Source organism: Clarias gariepinus, chromosome 2 (assembly GCF_024256425.1).
Source record: "Clarias gariepinus isolate MV-2021 ecotype Netherlands chromosome 2, CGAR_prim_01v2, whole genome shotgun sequence".
Classification (NCBI taxonomy): domain Eukaryota; kingdom Metazoa; phylum Chordata; class Actinopteri; order Siluriformes; family Clariidae; genus Clarias; species Clarias gariepinus.
The window spans coordinates 2,839,427-2,854,254 of record NC_071101.1 but is presented as its reverse complement, the minus strand read 5'-3'; the positions used below and the strand labels follow the sequence as shown (position 1 = coordinate 2,854,254).

General features: G+C 37.3%; 1 protein-coding gene across 1 annotated transcript in view; it reads right to left on the bottom strand.

The window, feature by feature from the left end:
* Positions 1 to 14,828, bottom strand: part of LOC128510845 (uncharacterized) — a 220,576-nt gene that overhangs the window by 107,486 nt on the left and 98,262 nt on the right. The gene's annotated exons all lie outside the window — the stretch shown is intronic.

Below are 14,828 nucleotides of genomic sequence, written 5' to 3'. Positions count from 1 at the left end.
GCTTGTACAGTGGACACTATGCATGATGGGCGTGTCAGGGTAAAGAAGGGAAGGTATGAAGCGATGCTCCCATCACTCTGGAATAGGCTCTCATCAGGTCACATGACCTCCAGAATCCATTGGTTATGATCCCTACAAAAGAAACTGAAGCCTTTTTTTGCTGATGAGTCTCACTAACCAGAGGTTTTGTTATGGACACACAGCTGTTTAGTCTCAGTCCTGTGAGTTCTCATCACATTGTGTGTATCAGGATCCTAACAGGGTGTAATAATGTGGGGGACAGTTCTTAAACCCTTAGGGCTCTGCGGGTGTTTTAGGGCACTAAAGAAGTTCTGACACGTCCTGACATTTGTGCATTTTCAAGTCACTTATAAACATTTAAACATCTAAAGTCTAAATTTAATTGTATTTATCACAAACTGGGCTACAGTAATATGTGATCAGCATGTGTATACAAGTTTGTATTTTGGAGAAAATAACAATTATGCATTAAAACAACAACAACAACAAACGTAACTAAAACAAGACAACATTTGTCTATAAGACTTTTTTAAACTGGATCTTGTAGCCTGGAGTTTTTACTCCAAAATGATGTGACAAGTGCAACATGAAAAACGATGTTTGGTTTGTAAAAGCCCACTCTTACCCCCCATGTATAGACTCACATATATGAACCGTTCAAATAAAGACACAAGTGAACATCACACACCTGGCATTTCCATGGTGTTTTTGTTGCTGCTTACCATAAACTGCTCTACAACACACACACACACCCTGTGACCAGCAGTGACAACATCCCTGTCCCCAGAGGTCAGTCCATGTGCTGGTTATACAGAACGCAGTCACAGGTGCAGACAGAGACTTATCGTCTGTCCATCCACTTTAATAATTACAAGAGATCCAGGACCAGGAAGAGTCCAGTTTCCCATCCGGATGGGAATAACAGAGTGTCATCATCAGTCTGTGTTTTCCTTGACACTTGTGTGTTAAAGTGCGAGGGTGATGCAGTTACACTACTAAAAATAAATTAATTGAAAAGTGTAAGCTCACATTGTTTAAAGTAAACGGTGGGGCAATTAATGGATATAGACACACAGTATTTAAATCTGTTAATGAGACATAGACCATATGTACGTATGTAGTGGATCTTAAACCTGAGACATCAACATCAACCAGACATATTATATTTAACATTTTCAAAACATTTACACCTGATTTCATTTTAATCTAGTTTGCACCCCCCAAAAAAACTGCCTCACTGCTGATTAAATATAGAATATGAATATAATTTTTTTTATTTAACAAATTTTATTTTAAAGTAGAACCTTTTGGCTTTTTATAGATATATTTCTCATATCCGTGTGTGCAGAATTTACGGCGTTTCAGTTAATTTTAGTGACGCGTTTCAGAAAGATATTGTTGGAGACTGAAACAGCTGAAAGCCACCCCGTTCATTTTCTTAATTTTACAAAGGCACAATGTTTTGTTCTGATTATATATAAATAAAAGTAGAATTTTTACAGGTTCAAATGATGTACTACACTTACTGTATGCACACTCACCTAAAGGATTATTAGGAACACCTGTTCAATTTATCATTAATGCAATTATCTAATCAACCAATCACATGGCAGTTGCTTCAATGCATTTAGGGGTGTGGTCCTGGTCAAGACAATCTCCTGAACTCCAAACTGAATGTCAGAACGGGAAAGAAAGGTGATTTAAGCAATTTTGAGCGTGGCATGGTTGTTGGTGCCAGTTGGGCCGGTCTGAGTATTTCACAATCTGCTCAGTTACTGGGATTTTCACCCTCAACCATTTCTAGTGTTTACGAAACATGGTGTAAAAAAGGGAAAAATATCCAGTATGCGGCAGTCCTGTGGGCGAAAATGCCTTGTTGATGCTAGAGGTCAGAGGAGAATGGGCCGACTGATTCAAGCTGATAGAAGAGCAACTTTGACTGAAATAACCACTCGTTACAACCGGGGTATGCAGCAAAGCATTTGTGAAGCCACAAAACACACAACCTTGAGGCGGATGGGCTACAACAGCGGAAGACCCCACTGGGTACCACTCATCTCCACTACAAATAGGAAAAAGAGGCTACAATTTGCACAACAGTTAAACAGTTGGCCTGGTCTGATGAATCTCGATTTCTGTTGAGACATTCAAATGGTAGAGTACGAATTTGGGTTAAACAGAATGAGAACATGGATCCATCATGCCTTGTTACCACTGTGCAGGCTGGTGGTGTAATGGTGTAATGGTGTCGGGGATGTTTTCTAGGCACACTTTCTAGGCCCCTTAGTGCCAGTTGGGCATCGTTTAAATGCCACAGGCTACCTGAGCATTGTTTCTGACCATGTCCATCCCTTTATGACCACCATGTACCCATCCTCTGATGGCTACTTCCAGCAGGATAATGCACCATGTCACAAAGCTCGAATCATTTCAAAGTGGTTTCTTGAACATGACAATGAGTTCACTGTACTAAAATGGCCCCCACATTCACCAGATCTCAACCCAATAGAGCGTCTTTGGGATGTGGTGGAACGGGAGCTTCGTGCCCTGGATGTGCATCCCACAAATCTCCATCAACTGCAAGATGCTATAATATCAATATGGGCCAACATTTCTAAAGAATGCTTTCAGCACCTTGTTGAATCAATGCCACATAGAATTAAGGCAGTTCTGAAGGTGAAAGGGGGTCAAACACCGTATTAGTATAGTGTTCCTACACTCTAAAAAGAAATGTTTAGACTCAACAAAAAAAAATTAACGCAACGTTTTGCATTAGTCTTTTTGAGTTATGACAACTTCATTTGAAATTATTTTGAACCAACAAGCTTCTTTGCGTTGGGGGAATTAGCTTTTCCTCTTCAGTCAAAGATTATTTTAATTACCCCTTACTTATTAACTGTTAGACAAAAGGCAAGTTTTTAAGTTGATAACTCGTATAAATTATGTTGCTCCAAATGGCTTTACCATATTGTTTTAAAGCAATTTAATATGTTGTTTAATTACTATAATAATTTATACAAAATTTCAAATAGCAACCATTTAAAAAATTAAGTGACTCCAAATACATTTTTTTTTCAGGTTTCTTTTTATGTAGGGTTTTTTGGTTTTTGTTAATGTAGTAAATAAAAAAAAAGACATTAGTTCAACCATTATTTTTGTGCAATAAGCTTTTATTTTCAACTGCAGTTGAGTATGTGAACAAATTATATATAAATCTTGCATAAAATGCAAATAAAAAACTCTAAATTCAACTGGTCCTCATTAAGAATAACTAAGCATAATAAATTATGCTATCACAAAAAAGTTAGGCAAATCTCTATAAAAATAACAGTCAAAAGCCAAGTAGCATGTCATAGAACATTCCAAAAGACTAAGCTCTGAATGGCAGTCATTTCCAATGAGAGAGATAAATTTACAGTTTGCACTCACAGCCCATTTTTTAAAACAATATTGACAAACTTAACAACACACTAATCTAATTAGATTGATAATGTCTATTGAATAACTATTGATGCAAAATATTAATTTCAGGTGGACACATACACCTCAGTGATACTGTCAGAATCACAATGCCAACATTTTACATACCCTTTAATGTTATGAAAAATACCACAAAACCCAGACAAATATTAACTTTGAACTGTATTACAAAAGTAACTAAAATACAAGCAAACTAAAATAAAAGAAACACTCTGCTTTTACTTCTTTGCTACTACAATTTGCCTACAGTGGAAGCACACAGCCATCTATGTGAATGAACAAAAGACTTTTAAAAACTGTGGCTGTGACTAAAATTAGTTAACATTATGTAGCTTACAGTCAAATGGTCAAATTAGCAAAACTTGAATAATGTTTTTCCAAACAGCTCTCTTGCTGAGCAGATATCTCAATGAAACAAGTGCAAATTCATTACCTTAGTAGAACTACTGTATTAGATGTAAATTGAAGTGTTACTTACCATGAAATTTTGTTTATATTGAGTTTGGTTAGCCTATAAGTCTGCTAACACACAATCTTACCACTGGAACACGTCCAGGCATAGGGGGTAGGATATAACTTAAAAAAATTAACTTATTATGGCAACTTTTTAAAGTTAAGACAACTTAAATTTTGTTTTCAACCCATTAACAATTAAATTTGAGTTTAAATTACATGCAAAATTAGGTTAATATAATTACCAGCATTATTATTTGATCACAACTTATAAAAATAAAGTTTGCAACTTAGAAAGTTCATCTAAATCAATTAATTAGAATGTTTAACTTGCATCCATGTATTAAATCAAGTAGTGGTAAAAGGTCCTCTGAGTTAGTTTTTAGAGTGTAATAATCCTTTAGGTGAGTGTATATAATTAAATATGACCGGGCATTGTAAATACTTTTGATGCAAAAAAATGCAAGTGGACCTGCCTGACTCCTAAGGATTTTGTAACCTAATAATGTCAAATGACCTTTGATACAGTGCATCCGGAAAGTATTCACAGCGCATCACTTTTTTCCACATTTTATGTCACAGCCTTATTCTTAAATGGATTCAATTTTTTTTTCTCAGAATTTTACACACAACACCCCATAATGTCAACATGAAAAACGTTTACTTGAGATTTTTGCAAATTTATAAAAAATTTAAAACATGTCTCTCTGGCCAATTAGGCCTATATGGTAGAGTGGCCAGAGAGTCTCATCAGACCTGAGAATTTTGTTTCTCATGGTCTGAGAGTCCTTCGGGTGCCTTTTGGCAAACTCCAGATGGGCTGCCATGTGCCTTTTACTAAGAAGGGGCTTCCGTCTGGCCCCTCTACCATATAGGCCTGATAGGTGGATTGCTGCAGAGATGGTTGTCCTTCTGGAAGGACAAATTGTATGATGTCTAAATTGTATATAGACACCTACTGTACAGTACTTTACAAAAATATTGAGCTCCATCATTTCTTAATATTAACATTTATATTATGTTTTGTGTATTTTTATAATAAGTATAATTATACTAATATATATATATATATATATATATATATATATATATATATATATATATATATATATAATTTTTTTTTTTTTTTTTTTAAACATTCCTTCAGGGTGGCTGGATAACTATTCTTCAATACCTTTAAGCATTTCACTGCATATTGTACTGTGTATGACAAATAATATTAGAAATTGAATTTGAAAGCCAAATACTGTAAAAAGAAATTAGAACTGTAATAAAGAAACATTAGCAAATGTGTATATATATATATATATATATATATATATATTTTTTTTTTTTTTTTTTTTTTACTTTTTACTTAATCTTTCAAATTCAACAAACTTTTGCTTATGAGCAATGATGAGAATAAAAGTGTCTAACTTAGTTAAATTTATTGCAGATTAAATTAAACCCAGTAACCTTATACTACAACTTTACAACCTTAGGGTTAGGGTTATAATTTAATGTTCAATCTGTTAATCATTATAAGTAAGTAATGCCTTTTATTGGTTATTTATTGTTTTAATGAGACATTTGGGATACTGAATTATAAATGGAAAATTATGTGAAATAATTGATAGCTTCTTTAGTTGGACTGGTTTCATTAAAAAGAAACAGCAAAAAAAAAAAAAAAACACTCATCTTTATAATGATCACCTGACCTTCACCTGTAAATAATAACATGACATGTGACCTGCCCACTTTGAACCACTTCACATGTAATGATACGTGTGATACTGAAGATTCTCAATCTGGTTCACTGCTGGTTTTAGATGTTGTCATTGTCTGAGTAACTTTTTGCTTATAGACGATATAAAGTCTACAGCACAAAGCAAATGAACTTAACCCTTTTATTTTCATTAATATTGTACTGAATTGTGCCCGTATACAGGTGTATTTAGGTGAGAAGACCTACAGTAAAGTGTTTTTTTATTAAGGTGCCCCCTAGTGGACCCTTTCTGTATGTCCTTGTTTTTTAGGCAGTCATAAAATTTATCGTTTGAAAAAATTAAAGATATTCGACTAAATTATGTCTCCAGAAATGAGCACATTCATGGACATTTCTTCTTGTCTAAAAACCCTGTTGTATAGTTCTGCACGATGCTGCTAGAAGGTCTAAACCAAGGCAAAGTGTCATGGAATGCTCATGAAGGGGGTTCACCTTCTTCTTAAAAAAGGCACCATCTCATTCAGCTCATGAAACAGTGAAACTTAAGGGGGGCTTGGGGTATGAAATTCTGCCTTCTGTTTATGTAATAATGTTTTTGTCTGTTTAAAACACTATTTATTCTGAATGATGATGATTTCATACTAATACATATCATATAGTGTATGAAAAAAGTGTTATGAAAAAATAATAGTGTAACATCACACAGCCCTGATACAATTACACACAATTACAATATTCTTATTTACGTGTGTGTGTGTGTGTGTGTGTGTGTTTGTGTGTGTGTGTAAAAATTTATATACACTTTGTATATAGTATTAAATCATGTGTAAATGTAATTAAGGAAAGTGGTAAATTGCTCGTCCTATATTCAGGATACCAGAATTCCCAATTTACTGAATTCAAAAAAGAAATTGAGGCATAAACAGCTGATTATTTATATTATTAGTGGTGCTTGCAAAGCATCACTATTGTTATCTTGCAAAATTCTTCCGTACAAAAGTTTGGCGCGTAACTAGTCCCGCACCGTTTGTCATAGACCCATGAGTGAGGTGTCAAATCGTGCGGCTTATACGGGAATGGGGTGCTATGACTTTTATAAGGGGTGGGCGGTTCATTGCCCCCGCAGGGGGCAATGAACCGGCCAAAAAAATCCCATAGACTTAACATTGAGGCCAACTTTGACGGATTGTAGCACAGAGAGTGAAATTTGTAGAAACGTCAGATTTACCACATTTGAAGAGGATTGCAGCCTCACAAGGGGAATAAGTTTGACCCCCGGGGCAAGAGAGGTCCCCAAAGTTGCCCCATAGAATTTGAATGGGGATTTTGGCGACTTTGCCCATTGACTTATAATGGGAATTTTAAAAAATTACTAGTGCCGCACCGTTCGTCGTAGACCCATGAATGAGGTGTCAACCCGTGCGGCTTATTCGGGAGTAGGTTGCTTTGACTGTTTGAAGGGGTGGGTGGTTAATTGCCCCCGCAGGGGGCAATTAACCACCCACAGACTTAACACTGACAACAACTTTGACTGAGTCCCGCACCGTTCGTCGTAGACCCACGAATGAGGTGTCAAACCGTGCGGCTTATTCGGGAGTAGGGTGCTCTGACTGTTTGAAGGGGTGGGTGGTTAATTGCCCCCGCAGGGGGCAATTAACCACCCACAGACTTAACATTGAGACCAACTTTGACTGAGTCCCATGAGTGAGGTGTCAAACCGTGCGGCCCATCTTCGGGAACGGGGTGCTGTGACTTTTCTAAGGGGTGGGTGGTTAATTGCCCCGCAGGGGGCAATTAACCACCTACAGACTTAACATTGATTTAACTGTGGATCTGACTGTCGTAGAGACACTCTTTTGCATTTATCATCATGCTCATGAGCCACGCCCCCTAGCACCCTCATTAGCATGCTGTTAGCATGATGCTAACGCGATTAGCATTTTGCTAGCATGATGCTAACAAAATTAGCATGTTTCTAGCTTTATGCTAATTTCATCAGCACATCGCTAGCATGATGCTAACGCTATTAGCATGTCGCTAGCAATATGCTAACTTTTCGCTAATCACATGTATAGAATGGTCCTAGCATCATGCTAGTGTAATTAGCATGATGTTTAGCTGATTAGCATGGTGCTAGCTTGATGCTAGCTGTATTAGCATGTTGCTATCAAGATCCCATTGTCGTAGAGATATGGAGGGTCAGAGTTTCGCCACGGCAAGCACCACTCACATTTTCTTCAGGAAATGTACCTCTCTAGTTTATATTGTTATTGTCTCATTAATTTCAAATCATGATCATTGTGATTCAGGGAGGTGATTAAATAAATTATCCAAAAAGCGCTTAGCTATAAATTTATCTCTCAATCTCAAATCCTTATATAAAAAAAAAAATAGTCAGGAATGTAAACTTCCTCACAAACACGGTTGTTTATTTATCAGCTTGACACAAAGAGTGTTAACTTCCCTGAATAATGATTTTAAAAGATCTTTAAAAATATCATCCTATTCTAGTATAATAACATAATTATCACATGTTTGGTGTAATCAGACTGTACCCTGAGATTACTATTTAGTTTAACTTTTAAATAAAAAATTATTCTCAAAGATGTTCATACAGAACTGTGAAAGCATCTACAGTAAGCTGTTAGGAAGACAATAGGGAGAGAGATTAGGGAGAGTCTTTAGGGTTTAATGAACAGAGAGAATAAGCGGAGTCGTTAAGTCTGTCTCTCCTGGTGGACGTGTGAAGAGGTCTTGACCTTCCTCAGGATGGAGGAGACAGGTTGTATTGAAGACCTCCACCTCTGTTGAGAGAAGGATTTTCCACCTGTACCTAGCTGGCTTCTTTCACTCCTCTCTCGAACCATCATTCTCAAACGTGTGTCTTTTGTCCTTTAGGTGAAGGTATATTGCTGATTCTGGCCCTGAGATGTTACTCCTTCTGTGTTGTTACATCCTTTTATAAAGAGGTTGTTCTGTCTCCCCAGTGTAGCGTCTGAACACTCTTCACTGTATTGGACCATATATATCACATACTGTACAACTTCCAGTTAATTTATTTATGTACAGTGGTGTGAAAAACTATTTGCCCCCTTCCTGATTTCTTATTCTTTTGGATGTTTGTCACACCTAAATGTTTCTGCTCATCAAAAACTGTTAACTATTAGTCAAAGATAACATAATTGAACACAAAATGCAGTTTTTAAATGAAGGTTTACGTTATTAAGGGAGAAAAAAAACTCCAAATCTACATGGCCCTGTGTGAAAAAGTGATTGCCCCCCTTGTTAAAAAATAACTTAACTGTGGTTTATCACACCTGAGTTCAATTTCTGTAGTCACCCCCAGGCCTGATTACTGCCACACCTTTTTCAATCAAGAAATCACTTAAATAGGAGCTACCTGACACAGAGAAGTAGACCAAAAGCACCTCAAAAGCTAGACATCATGCCAAGATCCAAAGAAATTCAGGAACAAATGAGAACAAAAGTAATTGAGATCTATCAGTCTGGTAAAGGTTATAAAGCCATTACTAAAGCTTTGGGACTCCAGCGAACCACAGTGAGAGCCATTATCCACAAATGGCAAAAACATGGAACAGTGGTGAACCTTCCCAGGAGTGGCCGACCGACCAAAATTACCCCAAGAGCGCAGAGACAACTCATCCGAGAGGCCACAAAAGACCCCAGGACAACATCTAAAGAACTGCAGGCCTCACTTGCCTCAATTAAGGTCAGTGTTCACGACTCCACCATAAGAAAGAGACTGGGCAAAAACGGCCTGCATGGCAGATTTCCAAGGCGCAAACCACTTTTAAGCAAAAAAACATTAAGGCTCAATTTTGCTAAAAAAACATCTCAATGATTGCCAAGACTTTTGGGAAAATACCTTGTGGACCAACGAGACAAAAGTTGAACTTTTTGGAAGGTGCGTGTCCCGTTACATCTGGCGTAAAAGTAACACAGCATTTCAGAAAAAGAACATCATACCAACAGTAAAATATGGTGGTGGTAGTGTGATGGTCTGGGGTTGTTTTGCTGCTTCAGGACCAGGAAGGCTTGCTGTGATAGATGGAACCATGAATTCTACTGTCTACCAAAAACTCCTGAAGGAGAATGTCCGGCCATCTGTTCGTCAACTCAAGCTGAAGCGATCTTGGGTGCTGCAGCAGGACAATGACCCAAAACACACCAGCAAATCCACCTCTGAATGGCTGAAGAAAAACAAAATGAAGACTTTGGAGTGGCCTAGTCAAAGTCCTGACCTGAATCCTATTGAGATGTTGTGGCATGACCTTAAAAAGGCGGTTCATGCTAGAAAACCCTCAAATAAAGCTGAATTACAACAATTCTGCAAAGATGAGTGGGCCAAAATTCCTCCAGAGCGCTGTAAAAGACTCGTTGCAAGTTATTGCAAACGCTTGATTGCAGTTATTGCTGCTAAGGGTGGCCCAACCACTTATTAGGTTCAGGGGGCAATTACTTTTTCACACAGGGCCATGTAGGTTTGGATTTTTTTTCTCTCTAAATAATAAAAACCATCATTTAAAAACTGCATTTTGTGTTTACTTGTGTTATCTTTGACTAATAGTTAAATGTGTTTGATGATCAGAAACATTTTGTGTGACAAACATGAAAAAAGAATAAGAAATCAGGAAGGGGGCAAATAGTTTTTCACACCACTGTAGATTAAATGAAAGAAATAGAAACAAATATTTTACTGTGACCATCCGCTGAATGATGCATCAGTCACTGTGTGGTAAAACAAAAAACACTCCTCTGAAACCACTCGAGTACAGGGACTAGACTGAAAATGAGAAACAAAAACTTACCAAAGATACAGTAAGAGCCAAAAGAGTCCATCAGTAAGCCTGGAGAACTAATCCCCAAAACTACAGAAAATTACAAAAAATGTTACAGAGTTTGGGTTTACTTTACACTTTGAATTTCAAATACAACAAACTTTAGCGTAGAGCTGTATTTGTCTCTCTGAATGTATTTAAACTGCTTATAAAACTAAATATAAATGTAGGATAAATTAAAATTACTGCAGATTAAACACACAGGAACCTTCTTTGACAACCTTTACTTAATACACACTACCGTTCAAGGGTTTTGGGTCACTTGCAAATTTCTTTGTTTATGTTTAGTGATTTATTTTCTTCTACAACAATACTGGGGATTTCAAAACTATAAAATAACACATATGGAATTAGGTAATTACGTAACAACAAGTAAAACAACAGTTGTTGTTATTATAAGACACAGAGGTCGGCCTTTCTGTAATAGTTCTTGCAAGAACAGTATTGTCAAGTGCATTTGCAAAATCCGTCCAGCACCATAATGAAACTGGCTCTCATGAAGGCCGTCCCAGGAGGGCGAGACCAAAACCTACCTCTGCCTCAGACGAGAAGTTCATTTAGAGTTATCAGCCTGAAAAATGACCAATTAGATTAGAGGCGTTATGAAGTCTTTACAGAGCAGAAGTAGCAGAAACATCTCACCATTAACTGTTCAAAGGAGATTAATTTATAATGTAGAAAGAAATAAAAATCAGGGACCATCATGGAGTTAAAAAATGACCCCAAACTTTTGAACAGTATTGTGTGTACATAAAACTAAGTATCACATCAAATTAATATGAAAATCTACATTATGTATCAACTTCACTGAAACAGTGCAGTACAGTGCTGATACACATTACACACTGCAGTATAATACATACAGTACTGAATGTTTAATGTAATAACTACATCAATGTTGTTGGCTGATCATGTTCAGGTAAAGGTTTTACACTCCATACACCTCCTGATGCAGATCTCTTATTGAGAACAGGCTGGAGAACAGCAGTAAGGACGCCCAGCATGGAGTGAATTGTGTGTGTGTGTGTGTGTGTGTGTGTGTGTGTGTGTGTGTGTGTGTGTGTGTGTATATGTGTGTGGTCATGGAGCCAAACAGTAAACGTCTTCTGTTTGTATCTGTTGTTTACCTGCAGACAGAGAAATACAGTAAAAGGAAAATACAGGAAATAGAGGTCCCCAATTATCCAAAATCTAATCCAAATTTTCACTTTATTAACCACTTCTCCTCTCCCTTCACTGGCTTCCTGTATCTAGCAACATCAAATAAAAAACCCTGGTGTAAGTCGCTCTAGATAAGAGTGTCTGTCAAATGCCTTAACATAAATGTAAGAAGCAAAAGTCACTACTGACCAAAACGAACACACAGGCTTGTCTACACTTACACTGTGCCTCTTGATAATCAACGTGGAGAGTTTGGTGATATTTATTTTATTGGTTTTAGACACAGTAGGCTCTAGCTATAGAGAGGGCACATCCTGAAAACAAAACAGCTGTTGGGTCGTCTCTTACTTGTGCTCTTTACAGCGGATGCAGGAGTGGAGAGTTTTTCAAGGAAGTAATCTGGAAAATAAAAAAACAGATAGTGAGTTTACTTTTAATATCAGGAACAAATTTATAGTGATATTAGGGTCTGTTTCACTCTATGCAGCTTAATTATAGTCATATCTCATTATAAAAATTTGACACTAGGTAATATAATATGTAATATAAGACTGTATTCTGTATATAAGACTGTACTCTGTTACACCGATTAACACAACATGAACGCAAAGTGATCAGAATATATATTTCATCTTTAGTGGACTGTGGAAATGTTTATTGAATTTCAATTATGTTTTAGTAAATTAACACTCCAAGCACGCCAGTGTTTAATGTCTAATATCCAGATGCCTCACCTGATCCACCTCAGCCCTGGTGAATAAGATCTGGCTCACTGGATTACTGAGCCGCTGCTTTGTCTCCCCCTAGTGTGTCTACGAGTGTAATTGTTCCCCGTTAATTTCTTCTAGCACAAATCAAATTTACCTGTGTCTACCTCGTGTGACTCACTATTATTCCAGCCAAACCCGTACCACTCCGTCTGTTCACCATTGTGCACCGTCATGTTTTATGTGCCTCACCATATGTCTCTATGTATTCTTCCCCCCAGGACTAAGAGGAGTCTGCAGGCGTGGGCACGTTGAATTATTAAAGAACCTTCATCAAGGCCAAGTTCAAGGCTGACAAAGAATCAGCACTGTGTTCGTCACGAGGTCTACGTAACTAAATATTTCTTTTGGTATTTCACTCATGTTTGGTATTTACAGAATGTTGTAGCATTTCTGAGTGAGGCTCATTTTAAATATCATCTTTATCATCTTTCTTTGCTTCTGTTAGACACAATGTCTGTAAATATATACTGTTGAGTATAATGTGTAATATATATATATATATATATATATATATATATATACAGTGGTGTAAAAAACTATTTGCCCCCTTCCTGATTTCTTATTCTTTTTTCATGTTTGTCACACAAAATGTTTCTAATCATTAAACACATTTAACTATTAGTCAAAGATAACACAAGTAAACACAAAAGGCAGTTTTTAAATGATGGTTTTTATTATTTAGGGAGAAAAAAAATCCAAACCTACATGGCCCTGTGTGAAAAAGTAATTCCCCCCTGAACCTAATAACTGGTTGGGCCACCCTTAGCAGCAATAACTGCAATCAAGCGTTTGCGATACCTTGCAACGAGTCTTTTACAGCGCTCTGGAGGAATTTTGGCCCACTCATCTTTGCATAATTGTTGTAATTCAGCTTTATTTGAGAGTTTTCTAGCATGAACCGCCTTTTTAAGGTCATGCCACAACATCTCAATAGGATTCAGGTCAGGACTTTGACTAGGCCACTCCAAAGTCTTCATTTTGTTTTTCTTCAGCCATTCAGAGGTGGATTTGCTGGTGTGTTTTGGGTCATTGTCCTGCTGCAGCACCCAAGATCGCTTCAGCTTGAGTTGACGAACAGATGGCCGGACATTCTCCTTCAGGATTTTTTGGTAGACAGTAGAATTCATGGTTCCATCTATCACAGCAAGCCATCCAGGTCCTGAAGCAGCAAAACAACCCCAGACCATCACACTACCACCCCCATATTTTACTGTTGGTATGGTGTTCTTTTTCTGAAATGCTGTGTTACTTTTACGCCAGATGTAACGGGACACGCACCTTCCAAAAAGTTTAACTTTTGTCTCGTCTGTCCACAAGGTATTTTCCCCAAAGTCTTGGCAATCATTGAGATTTTTTTAGCAAAATTAAGACGAGCCTAATGTTTTTGCCCAGTCTCTTTCTTATGGTGGAGTCGTGAACACTGACCTTAATTGAGGCAAGTGAGGCCTGCAGTTCTTTAGATGTTGTCCTGGGGTCTTTTGTGGCCTCTCGGATGAGTTGTCTCTGCGCTCTTGGGGTAATTTTGGTCGGCCGGCCACTCCTGGAAAGGTTCACCACTGTTTCATGTTTTTGCCATTTGTGGATAATGGCTCTCACTGTGGTTCGCTGGAGACCCAAAGCTTTAGAAATGGCTTTATAACCTTTACCAGACTGATAGATCTCAATTACTTTTGTTCTCATTTGTTCCTGAATTTCTTTGGATCTTGGCATGATGTCTAGCTTTTGAGGTGCTTTCGGTCTACTTCTCTGTGTCAGGTAGCTCCTATTTAAGTGATTTCTTGATTGAAACAGGTGTGGCAGTAATCAGGCCTGGGGGTGACTACAGAAATTGAACTCAGGTGTGATAAACCACAGTTAAGTTATTTTTTAACAAGGGGGGCAATTACTTTTTCATACAGGGCCATGTAGGTTTGGATTTTTTTTCTCCCTAAATAATAAAAACCATCATTTAAAAACTGCATTTTGTGTTTAATTATGTTATCTTTGACTAATAGTTAAATGTGTTTGATGATCAGAAACATTTTGTGTGACAAACATGCAAAATAATAAGAAATCAGGAAGGGGGCAAATAGTTTTTCACACCACTGTATAAAAGAATATTTGCTACAATTGTTTTTTAATACTTTTTTTAATCCAGTCTCACTCAAGTGCCAGCATAGCTCTCTTCAAAGCAAAGGCAAAAGCAGAGGCTGCACAAGCCAAAACAGCATACGCTAAGAGAGAAATAGAACTGAAAGTTGAACAGGCACAAATTCAAGCAAAATTGGAGGCTTTACAGGAGGAGAAAGAAAAGGATGCTGCTTTAGCAGAATCTCAAGAATTGGAGAAAGCATTTATAGAAGCTGAACGCAGTGCCACTAGTAGAGTATCAATTCCCGT